Source organism: Salvelinus fontinalis, chromosome 37 (genome assembly GCF_029448725.1).
Source record: "Salvelinus fontinalis isolate EN_2023a chromosome 37, ASM2944872v1, whole genome shotgun sequence".
NCBI classification, from domain to species: domain Eukaryota; kingdom Metazoa; phylum Chordata; class Actinopteri; order Salmoniformes; family Salmonidae; genus Salvelinus; species Salvelinus fontinalis.
This window is the reverse complement of record NC_074701.1, coordinates 12,487,801-12,507,182: the sequence shown is the minus strand read 5'-3', so window position 1 is coordinate 12,507,182 and position 19,382 is coordinate 12,487,801. Positions and strand designations below refer to the sequence as shown.

The following is a 19,382-nucleotide window of genomic DNA, read 5'->3' as shown; positions in this document are numbered from 1 at the left end:
AAGGGGTGTGTATATCCTATGGAACGACACGAACTGCACCCGCCTTCCCCTGGATGTTAGTAACCAATGAGAAGTGGAATGGGCTTCCTACGTAGCTCTCAGAGGTTATAAAAGACCAAGGAGTGAGGTACGCCTTCTTTTCGACGTTGAACTTTACGCAGAGAGAGACCTCGGGATGCCATTTTCGAACGCTCAGTAATGAACTTTAGATATATCAGTCTGTAATTTAATTTGATATAGGTGTTAGAAACATCATAACGAAGCTATTTGAAACCGAGTTATATCAGATTATGCGAGTATATTGCTATTTTTCGGAATTTCCTCATTATTGCGTAATGAGGATTTGGACACGTTAGCTAATGTTAGCAATTGTTAGCTATAGTTAGCTGCTATATCAGAAGTTGAATGCAACGTTTTACAACCAAGCAACGATTCTTTTGGACAAAAGTACCACTTGGCCAAGATTCCGATGGAAGCTCGTCGAAAAGTAAGAGCTATTTATGATGTTATTCCATTTTTATGTGGAAAAATGTAAACTCAATAACGGTAAATAGTGACGCCGTTATTGCGGCACTAGTCTGTCTGTAACGCACACTGTATGTCTAGTAACGTTAATTTTAAAAATCTAACTTAGCGGTTGCATTAATAACTAATGCATCTTTCATTTCATGGCCAACCTGTATTTTTTTAGTCAAGTTTATGAATAGTTTTCGATAAAAATAGTTGTATTATCATGATGCTGCCGGGCAGATTGCTTGAGTAGTTGGACAGTATTTCCATTGTGTAAGCACGATTTGTGCCGCTAAATATGCACATTTTCGATCAAACTCTATATGGATTGTGTAATATGATGTTACAGGAGTGTCATCGGAAGAATTCTGAGAAGGTTAGTGAAAAAATTAATATATTTTGGCAATGTTGACGTTATCGCTCTCTTTGGCTAGAATCTATGCTCTGGTAATGTTTGAACATGTGGTATGCTAATATAACGATTTATTGTGTTTTCGCTGTAAGACACTTAGAAAATCTGAAATATTGTCTGTATTCACAGGATCTGTGTCTTTCGATTAGTGTATGCTGTGTATTTTTACGAAATGTTTGATGATTAGTAATTAGGTAATACACGTTGCTCTATTTATTTATTCTAGTCAATTTGTGACGGTGGGTGCAATTGTAAACTATGACATCTACCTGAAATATGCACATTTTTCTAACAAAACCTATCCTATACCATAAATATGTTATCAGACTGTCATCTGATGAGTTTTTTTCTTGGTTAGTGGCTATCAATATCTTAGTTTAGCCGAATTGGTGATAGCACCTGATGGAGTAAGAAACTGATGGAGTTAGAAAAATGGTGTCTTTTGCTAACGTGGTTAGCTAATAGATTTACATATTTTGTCTTCCCTGTAAAACATTTTAAAAATCTGAAATGGTGGCTTTATTCACAGGATCTGTATCTTTCATTAGGTGTCTTGGACTTGTGATTTAATGATATTTAGATGCTACTATTTAATTGTGACGCTATGCTAGCGATGCTAATTAGTGTGGGGGGGGGGGGTGGGGGGTGCTCCCGGATCCGGGGTAGAGGCTCGTTAGAGGTTAAGCCGTATGCGCCACAGAGCTGGACTTTACGGAAGAGTGGCCAGAAAAAAATAAGCAAACATGTTTGGTGTTCACCAAAAGGCATGTGGGAGACTTCCCAAGTAATAGTCTGTCTGTAGTCCTTGCCACATGTGACTCTTGTCTGAGTTGTTGAACATAAATTAAAGTTTGAGCCTGTATTGTCTTTTTGCGTCCCTAATGAATTTGCGGAGCTCGTATCTGCTTGCCTTGTACATTTTGCGCATCACCGAGTCATCTGGGTTTGTTCTGCTGACATTGATCGCTGCAGTAAGGGTTCTCAGCATTGTACTGACATCGCCGTTCATCCAGGGTTTTTGGTTGGGGTATGTCCGGATTGTTATTGTGGGTACAACATCATCAACACATTTCCTAATGAAGCCTGTGACTGATGTATATTCCTCAATGTTGATGGATGAGTCCTGGGTGGATGAATCTTTGAACTTATTCCAATCAGCAGAGATTCCAGCTTACTCTTACTTGCTGAATGTAAAATCGGTGAGTTTGAAAGGAGAGGGAGCGTGCGATGGTGTGATCACTTTGGATGATACATTTTTTGCACTGATGCAATGCAAATGGTTGCACAGGAGAGACAGAGAGATGAGTGCAGCGAAGATCCAATCAAATTGATAATCATTCCTTTATTATTTTCCCCTAACCCTACTGTCAGGACCCGGTGCGAGAAACAGTCCCTAATAATCGTCAGAACCCAGAAGATGAGGCAGACACAGCAGTACCAGCTCCTGATTCATCCTCTCAGTTTGGCCATTGGAGTCCGGATGGTACCCTGAAGATAAACTGGCCGTGGCCCCTATGAGTTGGCAGAAGGCCTTCCAAAACCTTGAGGCGAACTGGGGACCTCTGTCGGAAACCATATCTTGCGGAATCCCAAAGACTCGGAACACATGGTTAATCACCAACTCAGCTGTTTCCTTGGCAGAAGGAAATTTGGTCAAGGGAACAAACCTGGCCGCCTTAGAAAACCTGTCGATGATGACTAGGATCGTAGTATTACCATGGGACGGAGGAAGGCCAGTAATAAAGTCCAACGAGATATGGGACCAGGGTCGGTGGGGAATAGATAGAGGGTGAAGGAGTCCTTGAGGGCGGAGGTGAGAAGATTTGCCCTGGCAGCACACGGAACAGGCCTTGACGAAAGTGGCAACGTCTTCTTTTATGGTGGGCCACCAGAACTTACGCTGGATGAACTCCAAGGTGCGACCTACGCCCGGGTGACAGGTGAGGCGAGAGGAGTGCCCCCACAGAAGGACTTGGGACCTTGCTGCCTTGGGAACAAACAACCGATTAGCAGGACCTCCTCCAGGGCCCGGTTCGATGGCTTGAGCTTGTTTCACGGAATCCTCCACTTGCCACGAGATCGGAGCCACGATCTTAGCGGCCGGAAGGACAGTCATGTCAGTATCTTCTCGAATGGCAGGAGAGTAGATTCGTGACAAGGCATCCGGTTTGAGATTCATCGACCCGGGTCTATAGGTGAGGATAAACTGAAATCGGCTGAAGAAAAGAGACCATCGAGCTTGTCTGGAGTTCAACCGCATCGCCTGCTGGATATACTCCAGATTTTTGTGGTCCGTAAGCACTTGAAACGGTTGAGAAGCCCCCTCGAGCCAGTGTCTCCATTCCTTCAATGCCATCTTAACCGCTAGGAGTTCACGATCCCCCACATCGTAATTCCTCTCGGCCGGGGTAAGCCGGTGAGAGAAGAAGGCGCAAGGATGAAGCTTCTTGTCTTCACCCCTCTGAGACAGGACAGCTCCAACACCAACCTCGGATGCGTCTACCTCCACCACAAAAGGTTCATCCGTCGTCGGTAGTGTCAGGATGGGAGCAGAGAGGATGCGCTCCTTGAGTCCTTGGAAGGCCGTCTCAGCTTCTCTTCCCCACAGACACCTTGTGTTGCCACCCTTGGTTACAGCTGAGAGAGGGGCTGCCACCGAGCTGAAGTTCTTGATGAACTTGCGGTAAAAGTTGGTGAAGCCCAGGAAACGCTGAACTTCCTTAACGGACTTGGTGGTGGGCCAATCCGCTACCGCCCCTACCTTCTTGGGGTCCATCTGGACTCGACCGGGTTCCACTATAAATCCCAGGAATTGTACTCGAGAGGAATGGAATTCACACTTTTCCGGCTTAACGTACAAATGGCTGTCTAGGAGGCGTTTGAGCACTTGTCTGACATGCTTAGTGTGTTCTTGAAGGGAGCTCGAAAAGATGAGGATGTCATCCAAGTAAACAAACACGAAGATGTTGAGCATATCCCTAAGCACATCGTTTATGAGCGCTTGGAACACAGCCGGGGCGTTGGTCAGGCCGAAGGGCATCACCGAGTATTCGTAGTGACCAGTAGGCGTGTTGAAAGCGGTCTTCCACTCGTCCCCGGGTTTGATCCGCACAAGATGGTATGCGTTCCGCAGGTCAAGCTTAGTGAAGACAACTGCTTCCTGGAGCAGCTCAAAGGCTGTGGCCATAAGGGGTAGCGGGTAGCGGTTACGGACGGTTATGGCATTGAGTCCCCGGTAGTCAATGCAAGGTCGTAATCCACCGTCTTTCTTGGCCACAAAGAAAAACCCTGCTCCCGCCGGCGAGGTAGATGGACGCATGAGGCCTGCTGCCAGAGCGTCCTTGATGTAGGTATCCATAGCAGCTCGTTCGGGAGGAGAAAGGGAAAAGATCCGACCCCTGGGAGGGCAGGTCCCCGGAAACAGGTCGATGGTGCAATCGTAAGGTCTATGGGGTGGTAGTTTGGTGGCCCTCTGTTTGCTAAATACCAGTTTGAGGTCATGGTAACACTCGGGAACTCGGGACAGGTCGATGGATTCTAGAGACTCGGAAGGGGAACTCTGGGAACTCGGGAAGATACAAGTGGCTTGGCACGTAGGAGCCCACTGCTTGATAGTGCCCACAGACCAGTCGATGTGAGGGTTATGGCTGTGAAGCCAGGGATAACCAAGGACGAGAGGGAACTCGGAACAGGAGATCAGATGAAAGTTCATCACTTCCTGGTGTTGGGAAACTGAAAGTCGCAAGGGGGTAGTGGCACGAGTGACAAGTCCAGATCCCAAAGGGTTTCTATCCAACGTAGTAACCCTTATGGGGTCACTTAGAGGTTCAGAAGGAACGCCATTCTCCTTCGCCCAGACCCCATCCATGAAGTTACCTGCGGCTCCAGAGTCTACCAAAGCTTGAAGAGAAAACTCGTGGTCGTCCCAGGAAAGGGTAACTGGAATGAGCAGGCGGGAGTTGGATGGATGGGAGGAGGTTATGTTTCCCGTTACAGTCCTCCCAGGCCTGCACGGGAGAGTGCGTTTCCCTGGAGCCCGGGACACGTGGAGCGGAAATGGCCCGGTTTGCCGCAATATAGACAGCATCGCTCCCTCATCCGGCGGTCTCTCTCAGCCTGGGAGATGCGTCCAACCTGCATGGGTTCTGGTGGAGCCAGCGAGGATAAAGGTGGAGACTCGGAGCTGGAACCGATAGGAGCTAGGGTGAGCAGTCTACGGTTGAGTTCTCTCTCTCTCAGACGCTGGTCTATGCGTGAAGCCAACTTGATAAGGGACTCGAGGTTGTCCGGTGGTTCCCGAGTGGCCAGTTCATCTTGGATGGTGTCAGAAAGACCCTTCAAAAAACACACTGTGAGCGCCTCGTCGTTCCAGCCACTTGTTGCTGCCACAGTGCGGAACTGGATGGCATAGTCCGTCACGCTGCGCCGACCTTGGCGGAGAGTCAGGAGCTGTTTGGCTGAGTCAGGGCCATTGGTAGGACCTTGAAACACTCGCTTGAATTCTTCAGCAAAGGTAGAGTAGCTGGCACAGCAGGGACTTTGGGCATCCCACACAGCAGTAGCCCAGGCTAGGGCTTTTTCCGACAGCAGGGTGATGATATATGCTATCTTGGACCGGTCGGTGGGAAACGACGATGGTTGCAGCTCAAAGGAGAGAGAACATTGGGTGAAAAACCCCTTACAAACACTCGGATCCCCTGAGAACCGTTGGGGAGGCGGCAGACGAGGTTCAGCCAGGGGGTTAACTGCCAGGGGCACTTGAATCTGATGAACTGGAGCAGAAGCGGTTGCCGGGGAAAGTCGATCCGAAATCTGCTTTATGGAAGTCAGCATCTCTGACAGAAGTTGAGAATGTCTAGTCATTAAGGCCTCTTGCTGAACCAGAGCAGCTTCGTGGCGTTGGACAGTCCCCTCGTGGTGGGACAGCATGGAAAAAAAATCCTGGGTACTGGCTGCCTCTGGGTTCATTATAATGGCTCAGTGTTTCTGTCAGGACCCGGTGCGAGAAACAGTCACTAATAATCGTCAGAACCCAGAAGATGAGGCAGACACAGCAGTACTAGAGATGGTGGTTTAATAAAAGAACAAAATCTTCAGGCAAAGAAACTAAATCCACAATGTCCAAAAATAAAGCCAAGAGGCACAAAATGGAAATCCTCCAAAATACAAAAGAAACTCCACAAAGTGGTAAAAAACAGCAGGGAAAAACAAACCTCAAAAGACTACTCAAATAATACACAAGACCTAAACCAGAGAACCTCTGGAAAATCCAACAAGAGAAATATCTGTATAAAACAAGGCTGGGGCTGGGGCTGGGTGCTAACTTACAAACACTGAGCAAGGAACTGAGAAACACACAGGGTTTAAATACTAACAAGGGAATGACCTACAGGTGCAAACAATAATTAGAGCAAGAAAAACAAAAGGTACAAAAAAGGTGCAATGGGGACATCTAGTGACCAAAACCCGAACAGTCTTGGCCAAAACCTGACACCTACGACCCCTACACTAATTGGAGTAAACTAATGGACAACAGCACTTAGGCTTCTACTTCCAGCTTACACATAATATATGTATTTTACAGTAGTTGTTATTTATTTGTTTTTATTACAATCCTTCAGCTACCCTCAACACCTCCAATCTATCTCTGAAGACCATCCAGTTTCTATTTGCCATATATTTTTAACTGAGCTTTCACAAAAGTTCTGAACCTACAGTGCCTTCGGAAAGTATTCAGACCCCTTGACTTTTTCCATATTTTGTTAGATTACAGCCTTATTCTGAAATGTATTTAAAAAAATGTATCCTCATCAATCTACACACAATACCCCATAAGGGTTGGATGGGGAGCGTTGCTGCACAGCTATTTTCAGGTCTCTCCAAAGATGTTCGATCGGGTTTAAGTCTGGGCTTTGGCACAGGGTCATTGTCCTGTTGGAAGGTGAACCTTCACCCCAGTCTGAGTGCTCTGGAGCAGGTTTTCATCAATGTTCTCTCTGTACTTTGCTCCATTCATCTTTGCTGCAATCCTGACTAGTCTCCCAGTACCTGCCGCTGAACATCCCCATAGCATAATTCTGCCACCACCATGCTTCACCGTAGGGATGGTGCCAGGTTTCCTGCAGACGTGACGCTTGGCATTCAGTCCAAAGAGTTCAAGCTTGGTTTCATCAGACCAAAGAATCTTGTTTCTCATGGTCAGAGAGTCTTCAGGTGCCCTTTGGCGGGCTGTCATGTGCCTTCTACTGAGGAGTGACTTCCGTTTGGCCACTTTACCATAAAGGCCTGATTGCTGGAGTGCTGCAGATATGGTTGTCCTTCTGGAAGGTTCTCCACAGAGGAACTCGATCGGGTTCTTGGTCACCTCCCTGACCAAGGCCCTTCTCCCCCGATTGCTCAGTTTGGCCAGGCGGCCAGCTCTAGGAAGAGTCTTGGGTGTTCCAAACTTATGTAAATAAGATATTTCTGTTTTTTATATTTAATACATTTGCAAAAATATCTAAAAACCTGTTTTCACTTTGTCATTATGGGGTATTGTGTGTGGATTAATGATGACAATAAGAATAAGGCTGTAACGTAACACATTCTGGAGAAAGGGAAGGGGTCTGAACACTTTTTGAATGCACTGTATATTTTCATCATGATTAGGACCGGATATGTTAATGAGCCAAATCTGTTTATGGTCCAATAACATATTTAAAATAATCCATCTACCTTGCGGCTCTGTTTGGACAATTTGCACATTCGGCTCAAAATTATTGTTCATTAAAATCATCACCCCTCTTGAATTTGTTTGCTCATGGGAGAAGTATATTTTGCCCCCCAGTCCTTTTTCCACACAACTTCATCTAAAAGTGTTCAATGAGTTTCCTCTAACAGATATAACATTTCTTCTCGTTTAGCCAGCCAAAACTGATCGTTTTTTCTTATCTGCTAAGCCATGACAATTAAAACTGGCTATACCTATTTCATCATTTACCATAATGAGATACAAGTTTCAATTCTATTTATCATAATATATGTTTGTACATTTACTATTAAAAAGTACCCTAATGATTGAGTGTCCATATAGCTGTACCATGATATTTGCATTGCTACTAAGTAAACCTCCAATTGTTCTCCACTATTCCACCCGCTAAAACATCCCCCGATCCCAAGTTGGGTTGTCAATCCAGTGACCGGCAGACCACCCCATCCCTCCAGATCCCAGGGCCCCCAACAGACCGGGACCCATCCTTCAAAAATAGCACACAGTGCCACCCACAGAACAGAAGCAGATCACCCGGCAAAAGTATTTCCAATGCCCCCACCTCGATTGTATTATATATATATATATTAAATTGCTACATTTAAATACGAGTTTTATATTTTTTCTCATTACATATACATTGAAGTATTATTTGCAGTTGTCACTATGACAGTGAACACACCCTGACGCACTGAATGGTCTGTGTTACCACCTTATTAATAGGCCTACAATGTGCTGTAAGGTGCGTCAGGGTGTGTTGATCAGTTGATTGACAGGTGTAACCTACTGCAGAATGATAAACCGTCTGCTGGTGTGGAGGCTCGCCAACGTTTATAGTTCATCGTTATCGTTATACTGTAGTTATCATCCTTGGTGTGGATGGCCCTTTGGAGTGGCCAATTTGAGTGTCTGAGCAATGTAATGGATGATCCGTGGTCACACACGATAACGGCAATTTGATAGTCACACTGGATATCTCAATTTGCACTAGGGTGGGCGATGCATCGTTATTGGACATGTTTACTGTTGCCTTGTTGGTAATGGTGAGAGGATAGCATGTCTTGAGGGTATGATCTTTGACCCTCTGTAACTTCATCACTCGTCATTATTCACAGTTCCAGCTACAATGGTCATTTACAACATTAACAATGTCTACACTCTATTTCTGATCAATTTGATGTTATTTTAAAAATGGACAAAAACATTTTTTTTTTCAAAAACAAGGACATTTCTAAGTGACCCCAAACTTTTGAACGGTGGTCTCATTCATAAACAAAAATGTACTGTATATCAGTAAAAACTAGCATTTTAGTTATAAAATAAAATAACAAAGCGATCATTGAATTATTAGCTTATACAATAAATAGGCCTAAACCGTTCCAGTTTGGAATGTGACTGTTTTTAGTTTTTGATGTAATCAAGGCTTTACAAAAAAACTACAAAAATGTTACAGCAGACTCTCAGGTACGCTTATAATGTATTTAGTGTTGCTTACATTGTTCCAAACTGTCAAAAAAATGACATTGTACATAACGTGTTTGGCTCACATAATATGCACGCAGTTCTTGCTACTTACCTTCTTTTTCTTGATCTCCAGTATTTTCCACAACTAGCCAAATTTATTCCACACATCTGACTTCTCTTTACCTCCTGAGCAACCAGTAAACATTCCCCCGCTTCAAGTTTATTTGTCAGGTCCTCTGCATTAATTTTGCTGTTACATGTGTTGCGGTGTTCAGAGTTTGTTCTAACCAATTTATTGATGTGATTATGATATGCTATAGGTCAGGCCCTATTGGTCATGTGCATGCAATGCACACATGTGTCATGCAAAGAGAGCAAGGTTGAGGGTAAAGGGAGTGTTTTTCCTAAACAAATTAGGGATTTCAATAGCATTACTTTTCAGTCAGAAATGGCTGTAAATATGTTGCGGCTTCAGCAACACAGACAGTGCGATACACACTGTTGATGTGCTGTGGTGGTCGCTGCAGCAGGGAGGAGAGAGTGAAAAAGGGCTAGTCACACAGTCACTTGCTTAACACAGCGCAGCAAGTCTGAGCCAGCCCTGGCACAATCAAATCAATTGCGGTCGGACTCCCTCTAGTCATTTGTGTGGGTGAAATTATTTCATCAAACAGTTCGCTTAAAGCATCAGACAAACTCAGAGCATATAGTTGTTTTGATTAAAACACATAGGATGTGTCTATATATATTAAAATACACATTGAAAAATGCAGACTAATCGATTGGTCGAAAGTGCAGAAGACTCTTGGTAAAGCAAGATTGTTTTGGGGCGGGGACAGCCCTAGTAAAAACACTAACTAATTGGTAGGTCTACCTTTACTTGTTACTTCTGTGAACTTTCATTATCCTCCCTCCTCATGAGGGACAGAAATATCATAAAGATACAGTATATGGGTTTTTGGTAAAGGAATTACAAGGCAATGTTTCTTAAACTTACAGAAGGCAAATCATTTCTCCGAAACTAAATGTAAGTCTTTTTTTATTTTTTATTATTGATATATGGTTTCAAAAATATATATGTTTTCCTTTTTTATTTTCCCCTAACCCTACCACCCCTCTCCTAATTGGAGTAAACTAATGGACATCAACACTTAGGCCTCTACTTCCAGCTTTTATACAATGTATTTTACAATAGTTCACTTTTGTTTTTAATCCATAAATATAAGTGTTGATATTAGTTGGCAGGCGGTCTTTTCTGCAATTTTGAGCAATTGTATTACTGTAAAACAATATTTCCTCAATTTTTGGGGAGTAGACAATATAGCTCAGTATTTTAATTATTTATTTTAAACCGCCATTATTGCTCAACCTTATCAAGGGTGTCAATCATTTTGATCTCCACTGTATACAGGTATTACACTGGCTATGACTGTAATGAGCTCCGCCCCAAACAAGACCAAATTAGGTTGGGCAGGACCGGATCAATTCTGAACTAATTCACAAGTTTAGACATCACAGTACAGCACATCACAGTAGAGTACAGTATAGTAAAGTATAGTTCAGTACAGTAGAATATAGTAGAGTAAAATACAGTGCATTATACTGTACTCAAGTGTGCTCTACTGTACTGAACTCTACTTTTCTTTACTGTGCTGTGCCATCCAAATTTGTGAAACAACCTTATTGTGTTTTGATGTATTTGGAATACTTCATTTTTTAAAATTCAGGTAGATGTTTTCTAAGACCATTTTTCCACCTGTTTGTCCAGAAATCAAATCCATTATGTATGCCTAATTTTAAAGATGGAAAATGGTAGAAAAAGACCAAAATTTCCCAAAAATTATAGTATTAGCTTTCATTTGGCACCCAATTTGATACGCTCCTATAAACTTCACGTTGATGCTTCTGGGTCCTTTTTACATGGAAATGGAAATATCTTAACTGACAAGGATCAGATTGTTTTGTCTCCAAGGACGATTAGCACTGATGTGATTTACCAGTACTGCTCTATGGGAGACCCCAAAAGATAACATCTCTTGAACATTTGATGTGAATGAATTTGACTCCACTGTCTCTGTCCTGTCTGCCCTCTCAGAGCTATGAGGGACTTCCTCTTCTCTGTCAGTTCATTGTACTTCCTGCCTTGATCAGTCATGGATCAGACACACACATAGGATTGTCTACCGTTCCCCAGCCGTGAGTATTTAGCACCTCTGAACAGAGTCCGTGCTGAAGTTTGTACTTGTTCACATATAGCCGATCTCGGCAAAGTATTTGAGTTTCAAGTTTTAATGTCACATGCACAACAAGTACAGTGAAATGCCTTTCTTGCTAGCTCTAACCCCAACAATGCAGTAATAAATAATAATGTAAAACTAAAAATAACAAGGTTGAACAAAAACACACAAGATATAAAAATAAGAAATTAAAAGCAATTTACAGCTGGTACTTGTTTTATCAGCTTTAGGCCTTTGGCTGATTGAGGAGGAAAATAAGAGACGAAGACGAAAGATTAGTAGATAATGGGTTAAGTCATGGATACTGCAGCGTTAGGATCAATTTTCAAATCCACATTTTTGCTGTGAGCTGGAATCACATGAAATATCTGATTTCAAGAATTTTGCCCGACTCTTTCCTGAGCAGTTTCACATGTTGAAAGAGTAGGTCACTCCACTCATCCAAAGGCCGAATAAAAACTACAGGGATTGCATCTTGGTGGGAGAACGTCTCATGACTACGCTGTGATTCTTGGCAATGGGTAAGCTAATAACGTTTTCGAAAGACACAACAAACTGGTTTTCATGAGCTATAGTAATAGCTAGCTAGTAACATAAGCTGGTTGACTAACATTTTCAGCCAGAAAAGATAAATAGCTAGCTTAAGCTAGCTAATGTTGTAGCTATACCATGGATGGCGTATACTTGAACAAAACACTTGGCTAGATGGCTATCGTCAAACAATGTTGGTTGATTATAACATATTTGCCTAGTTAAATAAAGGTTTATAAAAAAATCAACATTGATACTTGGCTTCATATAGTTCTGAGTATAGTATAGTTATAGCTTTGAGGTTGGCCAGACAACATTTGTTTACAATTTCTGTTTTGATCTGCCATCACCTAATGGGTCTACCAGTTGTACTGTGAGCAGTTAGATGCGTTCATTTGTGTTTGACATGATCTCTGGAGTTGATGTGATAAATATTGCCTTTCCATCCTCTAAAATGCATTGTGTTTTCTATTCTGTTTTTCGGTGCCCAGACGCAGTAGACGAGTGGTAGGAAGTAGCCCTTGGATTCCAACAGCAATGAGATTCTCCTCTTTGTTTAGGAGCATTGGATGGAAAACATGTAACCACGGTCTGGATCCATTACACAATTACACAACTCTATTATGCTGATGGCACTGGTGGACAGCGATTACAGATACCTGTACGTTGATGCTGGATACAATGGACAGGTTTTGAATGGCGGGCTGTTTGGCAAGATGTTCTTTACAGGATGCCTGTAAAGAAGAGGACCGCCGACATCCCTGCTGCTGCGCCACCTTCCTGACACCGACCATCTGGCTCCATACACTATCGCTGCAGATTAGGTATTTCCCCTGAGGCCGACCTCATGAAGCCATATCCACATTGGCAAGTTGAAGACCCCTAAAAGGTCTTCAACTACAGGTTGTCATGTGCTCGGAGGGTCATGGAAAATGCCGTTGGCAGCCTAGCTAGTCGTGTCAGAGTCTTCCTGACCCCCATCAACCTTCATCTCGAGAGAGTGGTGGAACTTTGGTTGCCTTGCTTCGCTTTACTTCCTGCAGAGTGAGTGCATGGACCGATACGCACATGACATTGTTGATTATGGATGAGGCCAATCATGAAACTTTCCCAGGAAGATGGAGACAAGACCCTCTCCTACCTCACTACTCTCTGCCATACACCACTAATACTGAAGTGAGAGCTAAGCAGCACAGAGACACACTCTGCAGTTACTTCATGTCAGTGCATGCAGTGCATTTTCAGTGGGGCAAAATAACTACAGCCTAGCCCATTTGATTAGAAATTAAGCCCAGCCGTCACCACCACAGTCATTCATGTGGCATGTTGAAAAGCAAAGAGCATGCATGTTGTTTTGCTCAGAAAACTGAGTGTACACATTTTTACTTATTCTGTGCTGGTGTTTAAGTTGGTTGTAACCCCATGCGAGACAAAAACAACATTAACATGCTACTTTGACTGCCTGTCTGTTTCTGGCTTGTTTAGATGTTTATTGTTCCATCCCATACAATATGTCATAACTTTGTACACAACACTGAGTAAGAATGATCAACAAATGATTCTTTAGCGAGCCAGAATGCCATACTAGCCACCCAAGCCTTGATTAAAGGAAAGGAAGATACCTAGTCAGTTGCACAACTGAATGCTTTCAACTGAAATGTGTCTTCCATATTTAACCCAACCCCTCTGAATCAGAGAGGTGCGGGGGGCTGCCATAATCAACATCCACATCTTCAGCGCCCGGGGATGAAATGCAGATTTTGACCATGTCACGTCAGGGATTTGATCCAGCAACCTTTCGGTTACTGGCCCACCACTCTAACCACTAGGCTACCTGCTGCCATTAGAATGTGTGTATGATCTACGCATCTCCAGGCCCATTAAACTGGAATGGTTTGTTTTAAATCTGCAAATCAAGAACACACAGAGACTACTTTTGTTTAGCATGTGTAATATGAAGATAGAATTAGGCATGTTCCTCCTTCATCTGATGGAACTGACTAGCCAGGCAGATCTTAAGAATAGTTACAGATTTAAACCAAGCCAAAGTCTGAGCTTCTTTATTTTGTGATCAGTGCAGTGCCTTCGGATGTATTCAGACCCATTCCCTTTTTCCCCAACAGAAATACCTTATTTACATAAGTATTCAGACTCTTTGCTATGAGACTCGAAATTGAGCTCAGGTGCATCCTGTTTTCATTGATCATCCTTGAGATGTTTCTACAGCTGGATTTGGAGTCCACCCGTGGTGACTTCAATTGATTGGACATGATTTGGAAAGGCACACACCTGTCCATATAAGGTCCCACAGTTGACAGTGCATGTCAGAGTGAAGACCAAGCCATGAGGTCAAATTAATTGTCCGTAGAACTCAGAGACAGGATTGTGTCGAGGTACAGATCTGGGGAAGGGCACCAAAAAAATGTCTGCAGCATTGAAGGTCCCTAAGAACACAGTGGCCTCCATCATTCTTAAATGGAAGAAGTTTGGAACCACCAAGACTCTTCCTAGAGCTGGCCGCCCGGCCAAACTGAGAAATCGGGGGAGAATGGCTTTGGTCAGGGAGGTGACCAAGAACCCGATGGTCACTCTGACAGAGCTCCGGTTCCTCTGTGGAGACGGGAGAAACCTCCAGAAGGACAATCATCTCTGCAGCACTCCACCAATCAGGCCTTTACCGTATGGTGGCCAGATGGAAACCACTCCTCAGTAAAAGGCACATGACAGCCCGCTTGGAGTTTGTCATAAGGCACCTAAAGGACTCTCAGACCATGAGAAACAAGATTATCTAGTCTGATGAAACCAAGATAGAACTCTTTGGCCTGAATGCCAAGCGTCACGTCTGGAGGAAACCTGGCACCATCCCTACGGTGAAGAATGGTGGTTGTAGCATCATGCTGTGGGGATGTTTTTCAGTGGTAGGGACTGGGAGACTAGTTGGGATAAAGGGAAATATGAACGGAGCAAAGTACAGAGACATCTTTGATGAAGACCTGCTCCAGAGCACTCAGGACCTCAAACTGGGGCGAAGGTTCACCTTCCAACAGGACAACAACCCCGAGCACACAGCCAAGACAATGCAGGAGTGGCTTCGGAACAAGTCTCTGAATGTCCTTGAGTGGCCCAGCCAGAGCCCGGACTTGAACCCGATCTAACATCTCTGGAGAGACCTACTAATAGCTGTGCAGCGACACTCTCCATCTAACCTGACTGAGCTTGACAGGATCGGCTGAGAAGAATAGGAGAAACTCCTCAAATACAGGTGTGCCAAGCTTGTAACTTCATACCCAAGAAGACTTGAGGCTGTAATTGCTGCCGAAGGTGCTTCAACAAAGTACTGAGTAAAGGGTCTGAATACTTATGTGATATTTCAGTTTTACATTTTTTATGAACTTGCTAGGTTGGCTCGTCAGGCTCCCATGCCTCAGCCAGCTCGACAGGTTCCCGCTCCCCAGCAGGCTCTACAAGTTCACGCGCCTCAGCTGGCTCTACAGGTTCCCGCGCCTCAGCAGAAGCGACCGGCCCGCTCCTCTGGTCGGCGTCCTGTGGCTGGAGCCGCGCATCAGGGAGGGGGTACTGTCATGTCTACTCCCGCTCCCCCTCTCGAGGTGCTCGATGTTACCAGTTTACTCATTATTACGCACACCTTCCACAATTGTTATGAGTACCTGCGTCTCATGAGACTCACCTGGACTCCATCACCTCCCTGATCACCTCCCCTATATCTATCACTCCCTTTGGGAGTTATTGCATTATTGACTCTGTTTCTGTGTTTCATGTCTGTATGCTACTAGTGTTTCTTGTTTTGTTCCGTTATTTATGAAATTCACTCCCTGTACTTGCTTCCCGATTCTTAGCTTATACGTTACACCCCAATCCCAGAGTTGTTGTGGTTGTGCTGACTGGTGCTGGTCTGGTCCTCATCTGTGGGCATTGGGGTAAAAATGCAGGCTGTGCTGGGCTAGGGCTGGGCTCGCCCTCCGCCACGAGCGCGGGGTTCCAATGGACGCTGTTGTTCGGTAGCTGGCCCTCATACGTGGGCGAGGGGGTCCCACTAGGTAGGCTGTATCTGTCCTCCTCGGGACTATCCTAAGGAACACATTTTTTGGGGGGAATGTACACTGAACAAAAATATAAACACAACATGTAAAGTGTTGCTCCTGTTTCATGTGCTGAAATAAAATATCCCAGAAGTGTTACATAGCTTTTTTTCTCAAATTTTTTGGCACAAATTTGTTTTCATCCCTGTTAGTGAGCATTTCTCCTTTGCCAAGATAATCCACCCACCTGACAGGTGTGGCATATCAAGAAGCTGATTAAACAGCATGATCATTACACAAGTGCACCTTGTGCTGGGGACAGTAAAAGACCATAAACTGCCTCCAACTTCGTTTTAGATAATTTGGCAGTACATCCAACCGACCTCACAACCGCACACCTCCCCACGTGTAACCATGCCAGCGCAGGACCTCCACATCTGGCTTCTTCAACTGCAGGATCGTCTGAGGGAAGGGGGGTGGGTGGGTGCTGAGGAGTATTTCTGTCTGTAATAAAGCCCTTTATTGGGGAAAAACTCATTCTGATTGGCTGGGCCTGGCTACCCAGTGGATGGGCCTGGCTGCCCTGCCCAGTCATGTGAAATCCATAGATTAGGGCCTAATGAATTCATTTCAATTGATTGATTTCTTTCTATGAACTGTAATTCAGTAAAATCATTGTAATTGTTTTATGTTGCGTTTATATTTTTGTTCAGTATAGCTACAAAGCCACACTTTCATATCAAAGCAGCAGGATCTGATCTTATGAGAACAAGTTGCTTCAATTGATGTTTATTTACCTGGGAGTTCAAGTTGGATACAGAGGCTCTCTGCTTATATGGGGCACCAGAAAGTGCAGTATCTGAAAGATGAAGATTTGTCATCCCGTGCCCCTTCCATTAGCACTACCCAAGGGCGCCGCCTTCCTGGCCTTGGTGTAATGTGTCCTGTCTTCCATCTTGTTTCCACTGAAAGTAAAAGCAAAGGGGAAATATTGAACAGTGTTTTCATGAGGAAAGAGCACAATTTTCTGCAAATCATTCAAGCTTTATGGACTTTGAGCCAATCTCTTCAAAGTCAAGTTGTCGGCCGCTGTGGAGCATTGTGATTCTACAAGGGGAAATGTCAGGGTCGTCTCTATCAAGTAGGTACACCTTTTGTTCTAGCAAGAGAAGGAAAGGCCTCCTACTGTGATAAGTACCTTACGGCAGTCAGATTCCCGGTGTGTTTCACACTTTAGGAGCTGGACAATTTCTCTTTAAACTTCTGACAAAACTCATTTGGTGATCAGTTTTTATCTCACAACTTGCAACATATGTAGTAGCTTGTCTCTCCGTTGACCAATTTCATATGCATTTGCTCTGCACAGTATCTATTAATGGTCTTTAATGCAATTTTACACTGTATTTATGCACTCAAAATGTGCTTTGAATAATATTTTTTTATGAATGCGTGTCCATTTTCACTGTATGGATCCCACACCATGACATTTCCAACATAACTACTTCACACAGCCCCTCCGCCTTGGTCGGTTAGCAATTTGCCTTTTAAGCACAATGCATTGTGGGATCCAACTGTTTAATCCTGGGGCATTAGAAAGGAGGATACATTCCTGCTGGCAAAATAATTGCCCTCTCGCTACGGAGGTGACTCGGGAACATCCCAATTACCACTCTTACCAGACCTCTGCCATCACTCTTGAGAGTGGAAGGAAGACTACCTTGTTAAAGAAGGGGTGGAGGAAGAAGAGCGAGTGATTTGACCTTGGCCATCTGTCTGTAGGAGAGTGCCGATAGGACAAATGCGACGTGCATGTAAAGCAGCAGGTCCAGTCTGAATGCAGACTCACTGCCATGCTCCACCACGCACTGCACGGTCATACTGCCAGGCCAGCCCTGCAGCAGACAGGATGATATAAGGTCTGACAAGAGCGATCAATATTTTAACAGATATGAATCCCCAAAAATGACTTTTGAGGTGTATTTGAAATTATGTGGATCTGGGCTGAGCAACAAGCATGACATCAATCATTACACACTCGTCCTCTTTTAGCCCACAGCTCTGAGGGGAAGGAGGGCCAGTAGAGAGGAGTTGGACTGGTTATCTCAGTATTCAAAGTCAAAATAATGTACTTCTGTATTCCTCCCCAGGAGTGGAAATCAATGGGGAAACTTTGCAGAGCTCCTGGACTGTCCGTGCTGTGTTGGCAGGCATGGTGTGCGTGCTGTTGGACAAAGACTGGTTTCTTTTTTTACTGCCGCGTGTGTGTGTGGAGTTTATATTGTCCGATATGTTTGTTTGTTTCACTAGAGCAGCAGGTAACACAGACCCCCGTCTTTGTCCTAACGAGTCCCTCTCGACTCTCCAAACGCAGCATTGACTGAATAGCTACTGTTTTTCACTATGAGTGTTTGAGTGTGTGTGTGTGTGTGTGTATCTGTGCACTGCATTCGTCTTTGCTTTTGTGTCAGTGTGTCTGTGATAGTGGATTATCTAGACACATGCCGGAGGCTCAGTGTGTTATGACTAGCAGTGTAACGGTACACGTATTACCGACACATTCGTATGGGGTCCTCGGTTTGGTCCGAACTGTGAACCCGAATGAATACATGAACAAATACACACATATCATACATATATACACTGCTCAAAAAAATAAAGTGAACACTTAAACAACACAATGTAACTCCAAGTCAATCACACTTCTGTGAAATCAAACTGTCCACTTAGGAAGCAACACTGATTGACAATACATTTCACATGCTGTTGTGCAAATGGAATAGACAAAAGGTGGAAATTATAGGCAATTAGCAAGACACCCCCCAAAACAGGAGTGATTCTGCAGGTGGTGACCACAGACCACTTCTCCAAGATTGGCAAATTCGCCACTGGCGCCCTGTGCTCTTCACATATGAAAGCAGGTTCACACTGAGCACATGAGCACATGTGACAGACGTGACAGAGTCTGGAGACGCCGTGGAGAACGTTCTGCTGCCTGCAACATCCTCCAGTATGACCGGTTTGGCGATGGGTCAGTCATGGTGTGAGGTGGCATTTCTTTGTGGGGCCGCACAGCCCTCCATGTGCTCACCAGAGATAGCCTGACTGCCATTAGGTACCGAGATGAGATCCTCAGACCCCTTGTGAGACCATATGCTGACACATGCACATTTGTGGCCTGCTGGAGGTCATTTTGCAGGGCGCTGGCAGTGCACCTCCTTGCACAAAGGCGGAGGTAGCGGTCCTGCTGCTGGGTTGTTGCCCTCCTACGGCATCCTCCACGTCTCCTGATGTACTGGCCTGTCTCCTGGTAGCGCCTGCATGCTCTGGACACTACGCTGACAGACACAGCAAACCTTTTTGCCACAGTTCGCATTGATGTGCCATCCTGGATGAACTGCACTACCTGAGCCACTTGTGTGGGTTGTAGACTCCGTCTCATG

General features: G+C 44.4%; 1 protein-coding gene and 1 long non-coding RNA gene across 2 annotated transcripts in view; one reads left to right on the top strand and one right to left on the bottom strand.

Annotated features, from left to right (window-relative positions):
- Positions 1–19,382, top strand: part of LOC129836160 (adhesion G protein-coupled receptor A3) — a 255,828-nt gene that overhangs the window by 28,003 nt on the left and 208,443 nt on the right. The window lies entirely within an intron of this gene.
- The window catches only part of LOC129836161 (uncharacterized), a 47,807-nt gene continuing 39,862 nt past the window's right edge, over positions 11,438–19,382 (bottom strand). Inside the window, exon 3 of the long non-coding RNA XR_008756614.1 lies at positions 11,438–16,907. This is a non-coding gene — a long non-coding RNA (uncharacterized LOC129836161). The remainder of the gene's footprint in view (positions 16,908–19,382) is intronic.